Below are 20,220 nucleotides of genomic sequence, written 5' to 3' on the forward strand. Positions count from 1 at the left end.
GGACACCACTGGGGACTGGGCTTCTTTCTAGGGCACACAGGGCTGGTTCTGGCTGGGGCAGGCAGCCCAGGAGGTCTCAGCTGGGGGCAGACAGCCTGCATCTGGGCCCTTGGTCTGGAGCACCAGGACCTGAGGCATTCTCTTCCCATGGGGGGAAAGGCAGCCCTTGAGGGCAGAAAAAGAAACCCAGCTTACCATGTAACCCTCGAGCCTGTGTAAGATGTGGAAGCTCTGGTCACTCCCCAGGGCTCCAGTTACCTAGGAAGTCCGAAGCTCCTTCTGGACAGGGAGGGTACAGGCTTGCTTATGGCTGAGTTCTTCTAACTCAGGCCATATTCCAAGTGAAAATTCAGAATTTTATACTTTCCCCACCCCCTAGAGAAACAAGATCTTTTTTTTTTTTTGTCAGCATTGTCCATAGGAAACTAGAATCTTCATCAATAATTCCTGTTAGGACAGTGAATAAAAACTCAAGGAACAACCAAATCAAACCAAACCTGGGCATCAGCTTTGAACACCACCCTCTCCTGAGCCACTTATACCCAGTCAGTTACAGGGCCCTGCTAACATCCTCCTGCTCAGTCGCAAGTCTGTCTCCCTCTTTCCACCCTGACCACCATGCACTAGTTAGGAGCCTGCCACAACAGCTTTCTAAATCAGTCCTGTTCCTTTGATCATTCCCCTACATGTGATCACAATGATCTATCTTGAAGAAGAAGAAGAAGAAGAAGGAGGAGGAGGAGGAGGAGGAGGAGGAGGAGGAGGAGGAGGAGAAGGAGAAGGAGAAGGAGGAGAAGGAGAAGAAGGAGAAGGAGAAGAAGAAGAAGAAGAAAAGGAAGAAGAAGAAGAAGAAGAAAAGGAAGAAGAAGAAGAAGAAGAAGAAGAAGAAGAAGAAGAAGGTAAAGAGAAGAAAAGAAAAAAGAAGAGAAGAACATGCAAATCCAACACATCACTCCCAGTTTACAGCTGGCTTCTCTGCTGTTTTCAAGGCCACATCCTTTTATATATCCCTGGGGGTTCTCTGTGGCCTACACCCTGCCCTTTGTCCAGCCTCAATGCACAGATTTAGATCAATCATGGTCCCTGGTTCGTGTCACAACCTCAGCATTGGTCTATGCATTACCTTTTCCTGTTCTCATGTATATATTTTTAGTAATAACTCACACCTCCACAAGCACTGACAATGCCATGCCTGTATGCTCCTCATCACTATGTCTCCAACCACAGGGGACCACCCATAAAGCTACTCAGATAACATGATTTTAGATCTATATTAAGCCTCTCCATTCACGTGGCCCCTCATATACTATTGCTTTCTATGATAGAGAGCTCTTCTAATGTATCTCACTATTTGCACCTGAACTCCTTTGGAGGAGAAGGTATCTAACACTACTCTGTTCCTTGCCCCAAGGTGCCTTGTACATTAGAGGAGATGCTTGTGGAGTGATTCTGCAGCCTCTCTCTCTAGAGGAGAATCTAGTTTGGGGCTTAGGGAGAGGGGGTGGAGGAGGTCAGAAAGACCCCCTGAAAGAGGTGACACTTCAGCTGGACTCTTATTATGCTATTGTGGTCTGCAAAGCATTGTTATGTATTATAATCACCTGGGGAACTTGTTAAAAATATGGATATCAGGGCCCAACCCAACTTATTGACTAAGTGTATAGGGTTGGAGCCCAATCATCTGCTTTTGTTGTTTGTTCTTTTGGTTTTTGTGAACCTGCCTGGCTTTTATAGGTATTTGTGTTTTTTGAGGCCAGCAGAGAATACCAAATTTTTGATACTTTTATTCAGTTGAGGCTACTATAACAAAGTACTATAGACTGAGTGCCTTATAAACAACAAACATTTATTTCTCACAATTTGGAAGTTAGAAGTCCAAGATCAGGGTGCCAGCATGGTAAAGTTCTGGTGAGAGGCCTCTTCTGGGTTTGGGGATGGCCAGCTTCTAGTGGTATCACCATGGTAGAGAGCAGAGACAGGAAGCAAGCTTTCTTGTGACTCTTATAAGGGCTCCCTCCTCATGGTTTCATGTAATCCTAATTATACTCTAACCCAAAGGCCCCACATTCTGATACCATCAGTTCGCATGATAGAGCTTCAGCATATGAATTTTGGGGGGACACAGTCAGTCTATAACATCATCTGTTAGCAAGCCATCTGCAAGCCAAGGAGAGAGGACTCAGGAAAAAAACAACCCTGCCAACACCTTGATCTTGGACTTCTAGCCTTCAGAACCATGAGGAAATACATTTCTGTTGTGTAAGCCACCCAGTCTGTGGCATTTTGTTATGGCGGCCCTCACACACCAGCACAGTTGGGAATAGCAGTATCTCTGGACAGGTGCACTGTGAAGCATGAGGAAGAACAATGTGTTTAAGGGTGTCTGAGAAAGTCCGGGCTGGTACGAAGAGAGAGCTCAGTAAATGTCATGCCTCTCTCAACTCCTCCAAAATGCTACATTACTCCTTCAGGACTTGTCACATATGACTCTTGTAATCTGGCCTGGATGTGAGTATGCGCACGCACACTCTACACTGGAATGGAAGCCCCTTGAGGGCAGGGATTGTCTCTTAAAGACTTTTTTGATCTTCATATCCATAGTGCCAAGCTCAGTACATACCATATACTGCTCGTAGAATGAATGAAGGAGGGAAGGAAGGAAGGAAGGAAGGGAGGAAGGAATGTATGAATGGGTGAGTAAGTGAGCGAATAAAGACCCTGATCCTGTACAAACAAGAAAACTACGGCTGAGGAAGTAAAGTGACTTGGCCAAGGACACTCAGCTAGCTGGTCAGGGACCAGCCAAGGAAGAACATCCCAGGAATCCTCCTGGTCCAGTGTTCTCCTCTCTCTTTGCCATATCTCTCAGCACCAAGAGCAGGACTGTGCAGAAATAAAGTCTTGTAGTTCATAGGAAGTGGCCGCTTTATCTTGTTATCCCTGGCTCTGCTGAGGCTCAGAGTCACCTCTCAGGTTCTGTAAACACAGCCTCTTGTGGGTCTCCCTGAACACAGTTCAACTAGGAGCAGGTCCCCCTACAGCCCTCCAGTGCATACAATCAAGACAAAGAAGCCCATATCCCACACAGTAACAGCCATGGAATCATTCTGCAGAACAAATATCCTGTGAAAATTCAGTACCAGGCTGCGCGGCCCTGACCACTGGGGGCACCAAGGGGCTCCGTAAATGTGCAAAAGGCCCTGTGCTAGTGATGTTGGCAGGAGGTGGGGAAGAAGTCTGGCAAGGTGGCCAGTGGGCCTGGCATGGGGCTAGGACGGAGGTTACAAACCGGCAGCTTACACTCTAGATCATTTTCAAAGAGTCTTTATCACTTAGAGACACTGACTAAAGTCTTACAGATGGAATATGATGTCTAAGATTTGCTTCAAAATAATTCAGGGCAGGAGGGGAAGTGGGTGGGGACACAGATGAGTCAACCTAGGCATGTGTTAACTGCAGCAGCTGGGTGATGGGTACACGCAAGTCCATTCTAGGATTTTCTTTTTGTGTGTGTATGTTTGGAATGTTCCATAATAAAAAGTTTAACATTTTTCACTTACTAATTGTACAAGAGTTTGCATAGCAGTTCCGAAACTGCTATCTTTACAAAGGCCTCCTTATGGGTCTGGCCCTGAATTGGCTGCTGGGAAATTGACTGGTAAGTAGTTCCTTACATGGAGAGAAAACCTTCCCTAACTGAGAAGAGCAGCTCACTGTGTCTAGCTTGTGAAACAAGATCGTGTATGTTAGGACACTTGCTTTCCCCTTTGGTAGCCTGTAATTTTAGTATGTGCTTGGCAGAGTGACCAGCACCCAATAAAGGCCGTGGGCACAGAATCCCTCATCGGCTTCCCTGCACAGAAGCGTCACACTCCCATTGCTGTACTTTGTTGCTGGGGAATCATTGGGTGCCATGTGGCCCCTTGTGAGAATGAGAAAGCAGAAGGAGCCTGGGTAGTGGATTCCCTCTGGCTGTGTCCTTTCCTTTTATAACATTTGAGCAAAGACCTAAATGAAATCAGAGAGGGAGACTTGCAAAGCCTGGAGGGATAGCTTCCCAGGATCAGAAAGAGCATGTGCAAAGGTCCTAAAGCAGAAGTCAGTGGCTTATCTAAGCTGTTAGAGCTGGGTGAGCAAGAGATCAAAGAGGTCCACAGTAGCTGGATTATGAGAGTCCTGTAGGCCACAATGAAGCTTCTGGATACTATTTGGGGTGAGATAGGAAAATGTCAGAGTGTTTTGACCATGATATGAACATAGAGGTGGCAACTGAGGGTCAGGAACAGTAAATAACGTTGTCGGTAAGTAGCAAAGTCAGAATTGAATCTCATGTCTATCTGACTCCAAATAGAGTCCAGGGCCAATGCCATCGCCAGGGCCCAACATGGAAATGTTTCTTTTTCAGAAAGTTCTCTGAGACCTACAAATTCAACAAAACTCTTGGTTTTTCTTTGCTCTGGGACCCACCCTCATAATACCATGGTGCATGGGAACTTCCCAGGCTGAGAAAGGGACATCTATTACCTTCAGCTTTTTGGCCAAGATCAAATACAATGTTCCTTCCTAATCATTAAACATTGGTACCCCAGGAGCATGTTGCACAGGAAGCTGTTTATGACACCTCATGGGTAAATGCAATTTTTATCAATTAAATCACTTGAAAATCGCTGATAGGCTTGTTATTTAAAAGAATCTGAGAGAAAGCCTTAGTTAAGAAAAAGAGACTCATCTTGTAATATAAAATAATTACTGATTAATTTCTTTCTTCCCTCAGAATTCTAATTTCTGTACATGGAGTTTTCTTAAGGCAGCAGCTGCCTGATTTATGAGCGTCAGCATCATTGCACTATGTCCCCATTGTTAAGATATGTAACATTAGCTACAGCACCGTAAGTTTTACCTATGATTGAACTCCCTCTCTTCCTGGTGGAGAAGCATCCATCCCAAGTAGAACTGACTCATCAAATCTAGTGGATTGACACAACCTCTTTCAATTTCAATCCTCTCCCCAATACCGCATTGAAACAGTCCCCCCTGGGACACTGGGACACATGATTCTTTTCCTCCTACATCTGAACGTTATTTGGCCAAATGGAACCAGCCTTTAATTCACCAGAGGACTCCCACAAGAAGCAAATGTAGGTGTGTTCTGAGGGTGCCGATGATCAAAGAGGGAGACCAACTTTTGTGCCAGCAACTCTTGATTATTCAGGGGTGGATGATCCAATTTGTGGATTAGCTGGGCCTCTTGGCCTTTTCTGATTTCACTGATCATTAGCCAATGGCCCCCTCAGGCCAGAAAGATAAAAGGAGTGCCAGGCAAAGCGGTCTGGTGGCTTCTTGGCGATCCTGTAAAAGGGGGCAGGGCAGAGAGGCAGTCATATGCAATAGGGAAAATGAGGTTTAGGGATTATCCGGATTTCAATGAGCTGGTCTCTCCATAGCTCCCTGGCCCCCTACCTGAGTCCCTAACACTGGTAATGGACAGTTTGCCTTGGATGGAGTGGGGCGTAGAAACAGAGCCCTGTGGATTCTGAATGCGATATTTCAAGTGTCTGGGGGTTGGGGGGGGTGGGGGGGGGGCGGTGGTGGTGGTGGTGTGCAGTGAAGCTGCTCTTTACGGGGAGGAGATCCCCTGAGCATCAGGCTCTTCACCATTTCTGGGGGCTTTTACCCAGAACATCTCTGCACTGGAACAGCAATGCTTTTAACTCTAGAAAAAGAAGACTCTAAGGAGAAGGAGGAAGAGTGGGAGAGGGAGAAGGAGGAGGAGGGAGAGAGAAGGAGGAGGAGGAGAGGAAGAAAGAAAGAGGGAGGAAGGAAGGAGAGAGGAAAGAGGGAGGGGAAGGGGGGAAGGGGAGGGAAAGGGAAGGAGCAGGGAGAAGGGTGGGGGAAACTGCAGGCCAGCCTGAAGGAGTTTTGATTCCAAAAGCCAGTCCTAGAACCACCCTTCTCAATGACCGGATCAGACTGAACAGGCACTAGGGGGATCATAAATCTAGCCCCTCAGCAAAGTCAGGCCATCAGGAAAAAGGGCCAGAGGGATTTGGCAGAAGCAGAGCAGGTCTTCCAAAGGGGCAGATCTGCCACTTCACCGCTGTGTCTCTGGGCCAGTTACCCAGGGAGCCTTTATTTCCTCACAGGAACAGTCAGGATGGTAAGAGTGCAAATTTCTTCCCACAGCTAAGAGAAAGAACTGAGATCCCTAAGTACAGGCAGGGGGCATGCAGAAAGCACTGGATGGATGAACAGAGTTCCAGAAGGGGCAGATGAGCCTCAGCCCCTGCAATGATGCCCACATCCACATCACCTGCATTCTGGTCCTGGCACCTGAGTGTTTGGCTGGCTCCCCCACCCCTCTGCTTCAGCTGTTTGCAGTGGTCAGGCATCCAGGACACCACTGGGCTCATTTATGGGCTTTCTTAGACCCACACTCTAGTGACAAGAAGTCTGGTCTAGGCATTTTGAGAGCCAAGTCCCGGATGACGCTGGCTCGTTCTGGGATGTTGGCAAGTCATACACCTTCTCTTAATCTCTGTTGCTATTCCTTAAATGAGAACAAGAATTCCTCCTCTGCCCATAGGGAGGTAGACAGTGTGAGTTGCAGAGTGAAAAGTGCCATAAATGAAAGGGTGATGCAAAGCGGTTCATCAAATAATTTTTTTTTTTTTAGTTACTCAAAGGGATTTCCTAATTTTCAGAGTGTTTTGCAAATATTGATATTCTGAAGGTCTGTGTTGAGGCCTGAGCCAAACAAAGGAAATCCATGGAGCCAGATGCCCAGGGAGAAACCCCCAGGACCCCTCCTTACCCTCAAGAATAAGGAAGGAGAGGCAGGCCTCACTAGATACTCACCAACCCAGTGCCAACAGTGAGCTGAGAAGTCTTAGTGTGGAAAAGAGTTTTGACTTCTCAGACCCCTGAAAGTGGTTGCCTGACTACTCTGTAAGGACCACTGCTCTGGAGTGGTGTGGCTCATCATTTTCCCACTCTCAGTCTCCTGGCACTGATCCAGGACAAGCACACGATCCAGGTCCGGCTAATCAAAGCACAGCCTCCCTCTGGCCATAGTGATTGGTTCAAGAATGGGCACAGGACCCGAGCAGGCCACTGAGGACTCCCCCTGGTCTTCTGTTACTTTTACAGAGATATCTCATGGGGACACCACCCAGAGAGAGATGCCCAAGGAGCCCCAACTCATTGAGTCTTCCAGCCCAGGCTTCAGACACAGGAGTGGAGACATTTTCTAGATGACCCTGGCCCCAAAACCTCTGACTACAATTGTCTGAGGAACTCTAAGCAGGAACTGCCTAGCTAAGCCCAGTCAACCCTCTTATTCATAAGCAAAATAAATGAGTGTTGCCTTAAGCCAATGATTTGGGTGGTTTATTATGCAGCAATAGATAGCCAGAACTGGGTCTTCTTGGCTTACCTATTAATTCCAGCACTAAAAACACCAGGAAATGAATCAAAACCCAGGACAAGGAAGCCCTTGGCTAAATAACAAATTCTCCAACTGTCTTCACTTTGAATCAACATGTTATTTGTAGGTTTTGTCAACAGGCTCTCACTGTGCAGCTGCCTCAGGTAACTGTCACTTTCCTGAGCATTTGCCACGGGGCCAGTCATCCTGTCAGACATTTCAAATGCCATATTGTAAGTCTAAACAGAGACATATCATGACCCTATTTACAGACCAGAAAACTGAGGTGTAGAGAGAGTAACCCCAGCTTGTAAATCATGGAGCCAAGACCTGAACCCAGTCTTTGGACCCAAAGCCCATCTTCTCCAATGCCCACTAATTTCTTCTCTCTCCTGCAGGACTTTAAAAATTCCCTATGATATTTTTTTTCCACTGTGAGGCAAGAGTGTAAAACCATGAGATCCTTTTCCTGTTCAGCATACCACAGATGGTCTAATCACATCTCCAGACCCTGAACTTTCTTATTTTCAGATGTCTGTATACCCCACCTTGACCTATGCATAATGTGTCAAGAATGAGAAGCCATGTGGCAAAGGCAGGAAGAGAGGACTTTGTGGTCAGAGGCCCTGGATAAAATCCTGACTTTGCCACTTGGTAGCTGTGGGACCTCCAGCGGTGACTGAACTAGGCTCTCTGGATCAACAACCCCCTCCCTAAAAGAGGTGTAAAGAGTGCCATTACGTAGGCTTGTTATGAGAATCATACCCAATTGTCTAGGCTACAGTGGGAGCAGAGTGAATGTTCTATAAAGTTGGGTCATTTCCATTAGGATACAGCATACCACCCATTTACTGACATTTTACTGGCTCTGTTTGTTTCATCATCTCAGATTGTAAAATCCTTATGGAATGAGACATTCTAATATTTCTTCAGGGTCCTGAAGCCTGTAGTAGAGTATTAGACATGTACAGGGTGCTCAATAAACATTTGTCAACAGCTTGCCTGGTTTAAATCTCAGCCCTTATATTTCACATGGCAGGGCCATGGAAGGCCACACTGGCCAACAGTGTCCTTTGAACATATGGATGGTAAATATAGACACGGAATATTGCATCGGAGAAGGAGATAGTCGGCAACCTTTGTATAGCTTGCCCAGGCCTTAGAAAGCTCGAAGCTGGAGCTGACAGACCTGGATTCAAATCCTGACTCAGCCATCAATGAGCAGGTAGCTTTCAGTGAATCCCAACTCCCGTTAGTCTTGGCTTTCTGATCTGTGAAGTGGGGATAACAATAACTACCAGGTATTGTGGTGAGTAAATGAGACATTTAATGGAAGGCATAGGTTGGCACGTGGAGGCACTCCACGAAAGGAGATCATTCTCATTAGCTGTACATTTGGGGATAAAATCCCCGGCTTACTCATTCACATGGCAGTTTGGTGGATCGAGTGAGAATGGATGGCATGCTGCTTTCAAAATATTTATAGAGTTCAATGCAAATGAAGTTATTAAAATCCAGAATAAAGACTAAATCATCTGACATAAAGATCCTTTCTGTTTGCACCTGCAAACCAGAATACAGACAATAAGGAAGAAACTGCTGGGAAATTTCAGAGAAAGAGTAGCTTCAATGATCCACTGGCCTGGAGCTGGAAAGGACCTTTAAGAACCTTCATGATCATTTGACTCACCTCATTTTTCTGGGGGGTGGAAATCAGGCCCAGAGAGTACTACTCTTGTTGAGAGTACAGAGAGTACAACAACCTTGTTGGCATAACCAGGAAGGGAACTCTGGACCCAGAGGCTCCAGTCCAGTGCCTTTTCACTATTTTCCATCCTTCGGGCCTGTACTGGTTGCATGATGATGCAGGGATCTGCCCTCTGGAACATTCTCAGGCAAACATTGGATGTAACTGAAAAATAAGTAAATACATGCCAGACCAGTTTTAACACCTGAACATTTCCTCATGCCTGGGAGTTGCAGAAGAAAATGCCTCTGGGATATCTTTCTCTAACTTCCTTTCTCAATAATGGTATAAAAATTGAAATGAGTGCTAAGGAAGAATAATGTGTCTTAGAGAAAATATGCTTTTTTTTTTACAGGCTGCTTCTCAGTCCACCCCCCAAAGGCACTGAGCTCTGAGATGCTGGCTCTAAGTCTGGCTGAGGTTCAGCCATGAGGCCAAGTGTGTGGCTTTGACAAAGAAAGCTCTCCACCGCTGATAAAAGCTTATCAATGTCAGTATCTGAATTTCTCTGTTTTCATGAAGCTCTCGATGTTCTAAACACGCTGCATGTAATGCTGGGTTTAAATGTTATTTTAATTCCTTGCACATAGCAAGGCTGCCTTTTTTCCCTGGTCCCCCAGGCTTAAATAAGGCTCAGTCACCTCTGACCTGCCTCTGGGCTCTGAGCCCTATGTCCATCCAATTCTTGCACGATCATTTTTTCTTTCCATCCCCATGCCACCGTCCTGCAGTAGCCCTCCCATCTCAGGCCTACCACCACCTCCCCAACCCCAGACCCTGCCTGGACATCAGCCCTGGATTCACCCTCCACAAATGCCCCCCTAACTCCGTCACTTCGGGGCTACCCTGGTCCACAGGCTAAAGTCCAAAAGTCTCAGCCCAGCAGTAGCTCTGTCCTTTTGTTCCTGCCTTATCTCCCCCACCCCCTGAAAAACTAAAGTGTTTGTCCCCCGTGCCTGTGAATGCCCACTGTTCTCTGCATCTTCAATGTCCCCTCCTACCTCTACCCATCAGAACCTCAGCCAGCCTTCATTTCCTGGAAACTCCAAGACCACTTCTTCCAGTGAAGTCTCTGCTGGTTACCCCTGGCCAGACATTCCAGATTCCCTCGTCAGACCTCCCTCCAGTAACCTCAGACCAAGTCACCACGTCGCTATATCCATACCCGTGGTTGTCACAGTGCCCCTCCTGGAAGACATGTTCTCTTAGGGCGGGGACCAGATTTCATTCTTCTCTCCTCCATAACAAAGCATTTGTCTTCCACATTCTAGATGCTCAATAATTATCTTCTGATCAAATGAAAGGGAAAACAAGCAATAAAAACGCTCACCTCTCTCTCTGTTTTTTAACCCAGTGCCTTCCAAGACACCCCACAGAATCCAGTAGGCTGGGGATTGAATTTTTCAATTCTGATTACTCTCTGGATATGAATTGGAAAGTTCACTGGCTGCCCCTGTGCCTCAGTTTCCCTACCTATGACAACATAACAAAAACACCTCTTACCTTACTTTACCAAGCTCCTTACTTTCACCTAAAAGGTGGCAATGTCGTGCTTGTTTTGTTTTGCTTTGTCTTTTATCTCTAAGAGGCTAAGAGCACAGAAACCTGCAGGATTCCATTTGGAAGCAAAAGATCCTTGGGCCCGTTGCTTGGAGTTCACTGCCAGCCCAGGGGAGAGAGACAGGTTCTCTCACCAACCAGAAAGGAAACAGCTGTGGTGACAGATGTTGGTGGTGCTGATTATTCTAGGGCTGTTTGCATTCAGATTTCCCAGGCAGTCTTGGGTTTTTGAAGTCAGTTTCATTTGATGGGTTTCCCCAGGTCTTGGGGGTGAAAACAAACCGCCCCCTTACCCCGCGCATCTCATTTGTGTCCTCTCTGCTTCACAAGCACACAGAGGATACCCACTCACCACACACACTCCCCACGTCCATGTGATTTCACATCGCATTTTGAACACAAATGGCCTGGGGGAGAGAAACCTTTTCATTCCTCCTTAGGTTGCTTTGTGTTTTTTGTAGGTGTGTGTGTTGGAGGGTTACGGGGTGGGGTGTCTGGCTAAGCCACATCCAAGGCCAATTTCTCTAAAAGATGTGCAAACTTCTGATCCCACCAGGGACTTCAACTGAATACCAAAAAGGGGTGCCTTTGTTCCCTCTAAACTGAGTATTTACTTTGAGCTGGTAAAATGAATTAATGAAAGGAAGTGGCACCTTCAGCTTCTGGGGGAGGGGTGGCAAGTGAAATGGGGGGGGTGGATTTCCCTCCTGCCCCTCAAATACAGAGAAGAAGGGCAGATGAGGATGGAGGGTGCTGAGGGAGGGTGGTCCTGTAGGGTTTTCTAAAATAGACTCTGCTAGAAAACAGGCTACTTTTTGCTGGGATTAAAAATTGCCTCATAATATTGTAAGGCCCATGTATATGCAAGCAGTTGGGAGTTATTACGGGCCTAAAATAGGAAACCATTCGCTTGATCTTTTGCTTCAATCCTATTAGGGGCCCCCTGGAGCTCAAGAGAGATACCAGCCTGTCATGTCCCTGTTGCTGTGACGACCCTGTCTTTATAGAACAAGAAAGAGAAATGGTAGTGATTGGCAGACCTTGCTTGCCCCCGTATGTAACACAAAGGGCTACAAAACGAAGAGGAAGTGAGGCCCTTCTCCGAGGTCTGACGCTTCTTAACCCTACACCACCTTCCACCTGGCCCAAGGAGCCCCCACCGCGGCCTCCTCCAAAGGGAAGTGAGGGTGCTACTAGCCCTTGTTAAGTGCTGATGCCCAAAGATCGCTAATTACTTTTTGGTTTAGTTATGACTAGTACCATTAAAAAAACAACAACAACAACAAAAACTATGAACAAGTGTAATACCAGCTTCTGGAGGAAAAAACGTGCGAGGGGCTGAAGAGGAGGAAAGGAGCCCATGAGGCGTTCCCTTCCCGCGGGCTGGGCCGGCGACACTGTCAGCCGGGCACTGTTTGCCCGACGTTGGGGGAGTCGGGGGGAGGGGGCTGGGGGCGGTCGGGGCCCGATAAATCCCACCATCTGGTGCCAGACTCCAACTCGCCGGCCATAAATAACGGCCTCTCCTTTCGGGTTTTCTCGCCGGGCTCCTCCGATTCCCGTTTAAGTGGCGCAAAAGTGCAAAATACAGTTTGCGCGCATTTCCTCGGCCGTCTGCGCGGGATGCGGGAGACACGGCCGGGAGGGGCGGGAGCGGCCGCCGGGCTCGGGTGGCCCCAAGACCCGCGCCGACAAAGGCTGCGCCCCGCGCCGCCGGGGGCCGGGGCCGCAGAAGGAAAAGCAAGTGATCGCAGAAGCGGAGACGTCTCGTCTCTGCCCTGCCCCTTCCTACGGGCCGTGACCCGGCGGCCCGACGCGGCTCTGAGCGCGGGTTCTGGGGAGGGCGCGCGCCCGGCCGAGGGCCGCCGGAGGGTGTGCAGTGCGGCCCGCGCCGGCCCGCCCGAGCGCGTCTGCAGCCTCTCGGGAGAAAGCGAAGGCCGGCGCCCGCCGAGGCCCCGCTTGCCCAGCTCTGTACACGCTGCCCAGATATTTACACCCCTCGGGAGTTCGCCGGGATTTCCGGGGTTAGCGGAGCCAGCTTTGTGCCGAGGACTTTTCTCCCTGACTCTCTGGGCATGGGAGTGAGGGTGGGGGGGAGAGAAAAAAGAAAGAAGGAAAAGAAAAGTTTCTTTCGGGGGAAGCAATGAAATAGGAAATGAAGATCCGCTCTGTAGTTTAGCTGAAAAGAAACGCTGTCTGATCCTGACATGTATCGCATTTAAAATAAAACTCTTTTATCTCCCTGCGTGCCGAGCCCCCCAAACATTGTTCGGTCGGACTCCTGCAGGGGGAAAGACGTCATAAAATGAGAATTTGTTTCATTGTGGGTCTCTCTGCCAACACGAGGCTTTGCAGGGAACGCCAAACAAAGCGGGTGCCAGGAGGGGGACTCTCCAGGTGAGCCGGGGACAGCAACTCTCCTCCTGTCCTTGCAGACGCCCGAGAATAAGTTGTTCAAGAAAACACACCCGTCCTCTCGAAAACCCCCGCTTTCCCTTCCAAGACCCCGTCCCTCCCCCAAATAAATCACAAGTGACTCTTCCTACGCCAAGCGCCCTTGGCTTCACGTTAAGTCCCGAAGATTTTAAGAAAAGATGTTGAGGTTTGGGGACGTGTGACTCGCCCGTCGCCCAGGGTTCAATGTTGTTGGTTCTTTTCCCTCCAGGCGTGATAAAGGAAAATATTTTAACTGCAACCTACAAGCTTGCTTTTTATTCCTTTTTTTTCCTTTCTTTTCTTTTTTCTTTTTTTTTTTCCTTCTTCCAAGAAACAGATCAAGAAAAACTAATTACAAGGCACGGCACCGAAGTTAAATGAAAATGTAATCCGGCAATGCGGAGAGCAAATTAATTTTTTAAAAGATAGATTTTAGTTAGAAAAAAATACATTGTTCTCTCTGGTAACATTTGTTAAAACTATGCTCGATTTCGGGCTGAAAAATCAGGACTAACCCAGAACTCTGAGGTCACTCTCTGGCTGCGTTGTCTTTAGAAATTCTAATTTGAAAATGTTCAAGCCTTCTTTTGGGTCTTTGTTTTGATTTCTAAATAGAAAGGTTTGGGGGTTTTTGGTTTGTTTGTTTTGTTTTGTTTTTATTCAAAAATACTCCCTCTTGGTTTAGACCCAAGTGGTCTTGGAAACTGGGAGGATTTAGAAAAGGAATTTTGGAAAGTGCCTCAATTGATATGTTATTGCAATAATAAATAATTAAAAAAAAAAACTTTCTCCCTTTCAGGTGGATGTCATATCTCTAAAAATACTCTTGACTATTGGAAAAGTGGGCACAAGCGCACACATCTGATAAGTTGCTCTAAGCTAGGGCTTGCTTCCAGCGCTAGCCTCACACCAAATAAAGAAGGTTTTGTTAATTTGGCTGTTAATGGTGGGGTTTTGTTTTCTGTTTTTGTTTTTGTTTGATTATTAAACACTCTCTTTGGGTCTTCTGCATCCTATATTATCTTCGTAAAGGAAAGTTTGTCATTTCAAAAATGCACAAGCTGCCACACCAAAGGAAAATCACAGTGCTTCATCCTAAAGATATTTTTAAATGTCTAAACATTAAAATACAATAATAAATATTTTAAATGGAATTAAATGTATGTCTGATGAACTGCTGTTTGTTAGAATCTCCAACAAGGCCATTTCCTTAGTCTGATGCCATTACAAACACCACCTTGTTAATTTTCTTACATTGAGATATTAAGAATTATCTTCCTCAAATCATCCTATCCCTGTTTTGTTTTGTTCATTAGCTTGACTTACCACATCAACTGAGTCCAGCAGGAAAGAAGTTGACAGATGTGATACAACATGAAGTGGAGTTATTATTTGTGGTTTTTTTTTTAAGATGAAATCTTTAGTCTGTTTAATTTATTTTTAAAAATGGGAGGGGTTTTATTTGTTTGGCTTATTTTTGTTTTGTTTTGTTTTGTGTTTTTTTTGTTTTTGTTTTACTGTACTTGCTCAAACCAGGGCTCAAGAAAAGAAAGCCAGTCCTCTTTCACTGTATCGGCAGTGAATTTGCACCACCTTCTGGTAGGTTTGAGAATGACGAAAATACCTGTGCTTCTATAAAAGAATTCTATTTTTTTCATGCTGCTTCTATGAACATTGTCCTATTTGTATCTAAACCCAGCGCACCACTGAGCTTCTCTAAGAACTCACAGCAGATTTCCTGCGGCCTGATTTTATGAAAATTCTTTGAACCAACAAACCTTTTTTTTCTTTTTTTTAAATCACATCCCTGAAAGAGCTTAGAAAGTCCCTGATTCTTGTGTGTTAATTTACTGAAATGCCTGGCAAGAAAGTAAGGAATGGCTATAGAATAGTCCTATTCTATTTTGGCTTCCCTCTGTAGAGTGCTTGAAAACAAATCAGAGGCTCTAACTGTAGCAGAGAGAAACAAACGCTTCTCTTTCTTGGGTTCATAAGACCCTCATTACCCACAATTAATCATAATGACATGCTGTATTCAGGCTTCTTGCTGGGGTCTGGCGAGGAGCACACAGATGTGGCTTTCTGTAGATTTCAATCCCTTCTGCAATATGGATTTCAGGATACAGAGCTCATTAGTACACATTACCAGCTCCCTGGGTCTGCTGTTTCTCTCAAAAGTGCTGGTCAGCACTAGGGTGCCAAGGGCTTTCGTGGCCTTCAAATATAGAACATTTTTCATGGCCTTCCTGCCTGGTGATAAAGACCACAGGGTCCAAAGGTTGATCTTTTCCCTCAAAGCCAAGCTAGATTTTAACAAATAGAATGTCCAATACTATGCATATGCATACATGTGTGGGTTATATCTATCATCTTCTACGAAGGTCTCTTGTTCAAGGAGAAAATTAACTTGATGATGTACTTTCAAGACTGCGTAGAAAATTAAGACCATGTTCCAGTAAAGAAGGACCCAAATGTTTTGCCTGCACGACCAAGCTCACAGAAAGACGTGCAACTGGGTGAAATTAGTGGAATCATTTGTTGAATTATTCATCTTATGTTAACTGACAAGCATTTACCGACCCCCTGACATGTGCCAGGTCTCTGAAGCTGAAACTGACAGGCTGGCTGGCATGGGCTAGTTGTACAGCAGGTAAAATTGTCTTCACCTGAGTTAGCAGGGGCTCTCCAGCAGAACCGTGTTCAGGGCATCTCCCCAGACAAGGCTGTTTGGTAATTTGTATAATGTTAAGACAGCCCCATCAAGGAAGACCAACAAAATTATTTTCTCATCAGCGTGACCTAAGCTCTTTATTACAAACTTAAGATTGTGAGGAAACTATATGGAGAAAACTATAAACTTTGTTGAGGGATAATCCAAAATAAGATCATTGTTGGGAAAACATACTAGCCACTTGTCAAAAAGGTAAGTCAACACACACTTTAACTGAGAATAAATTTCATGTTGCCAAAAATTTACATGCAAGGATTAAAATTGGGAAAAGAAAATGAGCAAAAGACAAATAGGCATCTCGGCAGAGAAAACACATAAGCTAATAAATATAAGAACAAACCAGAGACATGCAAAGCCAAGACATAATAAGATACCATTTTATGTCTATTACCCATACTGATACTATTTTACAGATACCAGAATACTAGTCAATTGGGTAAAAAAGTCGAGCAATACCAAGTGTTGGAGAGGATGTGTTCCCACAAGATCTCTTAAACAATGCTTCTGGAAGGAAAAGACATATAACCACTTTGGAAAACAGCTTGACACATATTATATAACTCAGTAATTCTACTCCCAGGTGCATACCCAAAAGAAACCTTTTCACCTGCCCACCAGAAAAAAAAAAATGCGTGTGTTTGGAACAGTTCTAGGCATAATAGTAACCTAAATGTTCATAAATGGGGATGTGTATGAAAAACACAGTAGTATATGGACACAACTGAATATATGCATCAAAGTAAAAGGAGACAGGTACATTGACTAATCTGAGCAATAAAAGAAAAGGATAAACACAGACTTCTGAATGGTTTCTCAGGTAGAAAGAGGAAGGAGGATAGGGTGGGGACAGAACACATAGAAGAACGTAAATTACTTCAAGATCTTAGTTATTGGGCGGTGGATTCCTGGGTGCTTATGACATTCTTAAAATCAAAGGATTAAATGCATGTAAGAGGACCATACATGCACCAATGATGACGACGTGTCATGGACCAGCAATTCTTTGCACCTAAGAGTCAACAAAAATTAAAACATAAAAAATTTAAGGTGTTTGTACAATTTCTTATGGCAAAGGTTCTTACAGACATATATCATCAATAGCAAAAACCATAAAGAAATTATTGTTAAATATGACTACCTAAAACTTTTCAAACTTTTTGTATCAAGAAACATACTCTAAAGAATTAAAAGCCACACAAGTTAATAAAAACCTTTTCACCACATATGAGTTAATAACCATACAACATAAAAATTCCTTTAAAGCAACAGAGACAATGGGCTTCCTGCTACCGGCGGGTATGAATCCCGGCATCACTTCTGAATTCCAGTCATAGCATAATCAGAATGGCAGCTAACATTTATTGAGCCTTTATTGTGTGCCAAGCACTATTCCAAGGGCTTTCCATGTGGTTTAATCACCACAACAACCCCAGAAGGTAGAGACTATTATTATCCATATTTTTCAAATGAAAAACTTTTGAAATGTGTATCAAAATGTGATTATACCGCACCGCGACTTCCCATGCCTAAACTGCTCAAGATAAATACAGAGGTGGCCGGCATCTTTTAAAATGTTTCCTTCTGTTCACATCTTGAATACTCACATAACTTCAATGCTTCCAAATACTGAATCTTTCTATATTTTGGATGCAAAGAGGTCCCGAAAGGTTAAAAAAATACATAGCCCTTAACCAGCAATTCCATTTCCAGGGATATATTGTAAGAAAATGAGTAAAGATATGTGCCAAATTTTCGCTGCAAGGGCATTCATACCAGTGCTTTCTGAAATAAGAAAATTATAATAACCTCCATGTAAGACACTAAGAAATTGGCTGAATAAATTGCAATACATTCACAGGATGCCATAGTCTGCAGTCCTTTTTTTAACTTATCAAATTGTGTTTTTAATTAAACTTTTTATTTTGAGAGAATGTGGATTCATAAGCATTTGTAAGAAATAATAGAGAGAGAGCTCCTAAACCTTTTACCCAGTTTCCCTCAACGGTAACATTTTGCAAAACTAGAGAACAATATGGCAAGATACAGAACGTTTTCCATAAAAATGTTTCACGTTGCCTTTTAAAGCCACACCTACTACCCTCCCACTGCCTTCCCCTCCTTAAATCTTTGGCACTCACTGGTCTCTTTCTACATTTCTACAATTTTGTCATTTCAAGAATGTTATGTAAATGTGATTATACAGTGTACAATCTTTTGGGATTGGCTTTTTTCACCTAGCTTAATTCTCTGGAGACTCATCCAGATTGAATCAATAGTTTGTTCCTTTTTTTTTTTTTTTAAAGATTTTATTTATTTATTAGAGAGAGAGAGCACAAGCAGGGGGGAGCGGCAGGCATGGGGAGAGGGAGAAGGAGGCCCCCTGCTGAGCAGGGAGCCCAATGCGGGGCTGGACCCCAGGACCCTGGGATCATAAACTCTGCTGAAGGCAGACACTTAACCGACTGAGCCACCCAAGCACCCCAATAGTTTGTTCCTTTTGATTGCTGACTAGTATTCCATGGTGCAGGCATATCAAAGTTTGTTTAATCATTCACCCACTGAAAAACAGCTGGGTTGTAGCCAGTTTGGGGCTATTACAAGTAAAGCTGCTATAATCATTCCTCTACAGAATTTTGTGTGAATATTTAGGTCTTCATTTCTCCAGGATAAATGCCCAGGAGTGAATTACTGGGTTGTATGATAGTTGCATGTTTAGGTTTTTAAGAACTGTCAAACTGTTTTCCAGAGTGAATGTACCATTTTACATTCTCACCAGCAAATATATGAAAGATCCATTTTTCTCTGCATCGTTGTCAGAACTTGATGTTGTCATTAATTTTTATTTTAGCCATTCTGATAGAAATGTAGTGATATGTCATTGTAGTTTCAATTTATATTCCCTAATGGCTAATTTAGATGTTGAATATATATATATTGAAAAATTGAAAAGAAATTACAGAGTTTGCATATATCCCCTGCCTCCATACATCCACAGCCTCCCTCACTATCCACATCCCACACCAGAGTGATACATTTGTTACAATCTATGAACCTACATTAACACATCATTACCCAAAGCCCATAGTTTAAATTACAACATTTACATCCAAAGTCCATAGTTCACTCTCTGTATTGCACATTCTATGGGTTTTGAAAAATATATAATGACACGTATCCACCATTATATTATCATACAGAATAGTTCTGATGTCCTAAAAATTCTCTTTGCTCTGCCGATTTCTGTCCCTCTCCCTCTCCCCACTAAGCCCTGGAAAACACTCATTTTTTTACTGTCTCCAGAGTTTTGCCTTTTCCAGCAAGTCAAATAGTTGGAATCATACAGTGTACAGCCTTTTCAGATTGGCTTCATTCACTTAGCAACATGCATTTAAGTTTCCTTCATGTCTTTTCATGACTTACTAGCTCTTTATTTTTTAAGTGCTAATATTCTATTGTCTGGATACATGCAGTTTATTTATTCATTCACCTACAGAAGGATATCCTGGGGATGCCTCAGTGGCTCAGTCAGTTAAGCGTCTGCCTTCGGCTCAGGTCATGATTCCAGGGTCCTGGGATTGAGTCCCGCATGGGGCTCCTTGCTCAGCAGGGAGTCTGCTTCTCCCTCTGCCTGCCGCTCCCCCTGCTTCTGCTCTCTCTCTGACAAATAAATAAAATCTTTAATAAAAAAAAAAAGAAGGATATCCTGTTTGCTTCCAAATTTTGGCAATTATAAATAAATCTGCTATACACATGTGTGCAGGTTTTTTTGTGGAATAAGTTTTCAACTCTTTGGGGTAAATACCAAGGAGCTTGATTGCTGGGTCAAATGGTAAGAATTATGTTTAGTCTTTTTTTTTTTTAAGATTTTATTTATTTATTTGAAAGAGAGAGAATGAGACAGAGAGCATGAGAGGGGGGAGGGTCAGAGGGAGAAGCAGACTCCCCGCCGAGCAGGGAGCCCGATGCGGGACTCGATCCCGGGACTCCAGGATCATGACCTGAGCCGAAGGCAGTCGCTTAACCAACTGAGCCACCCAGGCACCCAGAATTATGTTTAGTCTTGTAAGAAACTGCCAAACTGTCTTCCAAAGTGGCTGTACTATTTTGCATTCCTACAGACAATGAATGAGATTTCTTGTTGCTCCTCATCTTCACCAGCATTTGGTGTTGTCAGTGTTCTGGATTTTGGTCATTCTAATAGGTCTGTGGAGGTATCTCATTGTTGTCTTAATTGGTATTTCTTTAATGATAGAGGATGCTGAACAAATTTTCCTATGCTTCTTTGCCATCCTGTATATTTTCTTTGATGAGGTATCTGTTCGG

The sequence above is a fragment of the Mirounga angustirostris genome, unplaced genomic scaffold (genome assembly GCF_029215605.1).
Source record: "Mirounga angustirostris isolate CCGP_5_RB_7025 unplaced genomic scaffold, mMirAng1.0.hap1 SCAF_3, whole genome shotgun sequence".
Taxonomy (NCBI): Eukaryota; Metazoa; Chordata; class Mammalia; order Carnivora; family Phocidae; genus Mirounga; species Mirounga angustirostris.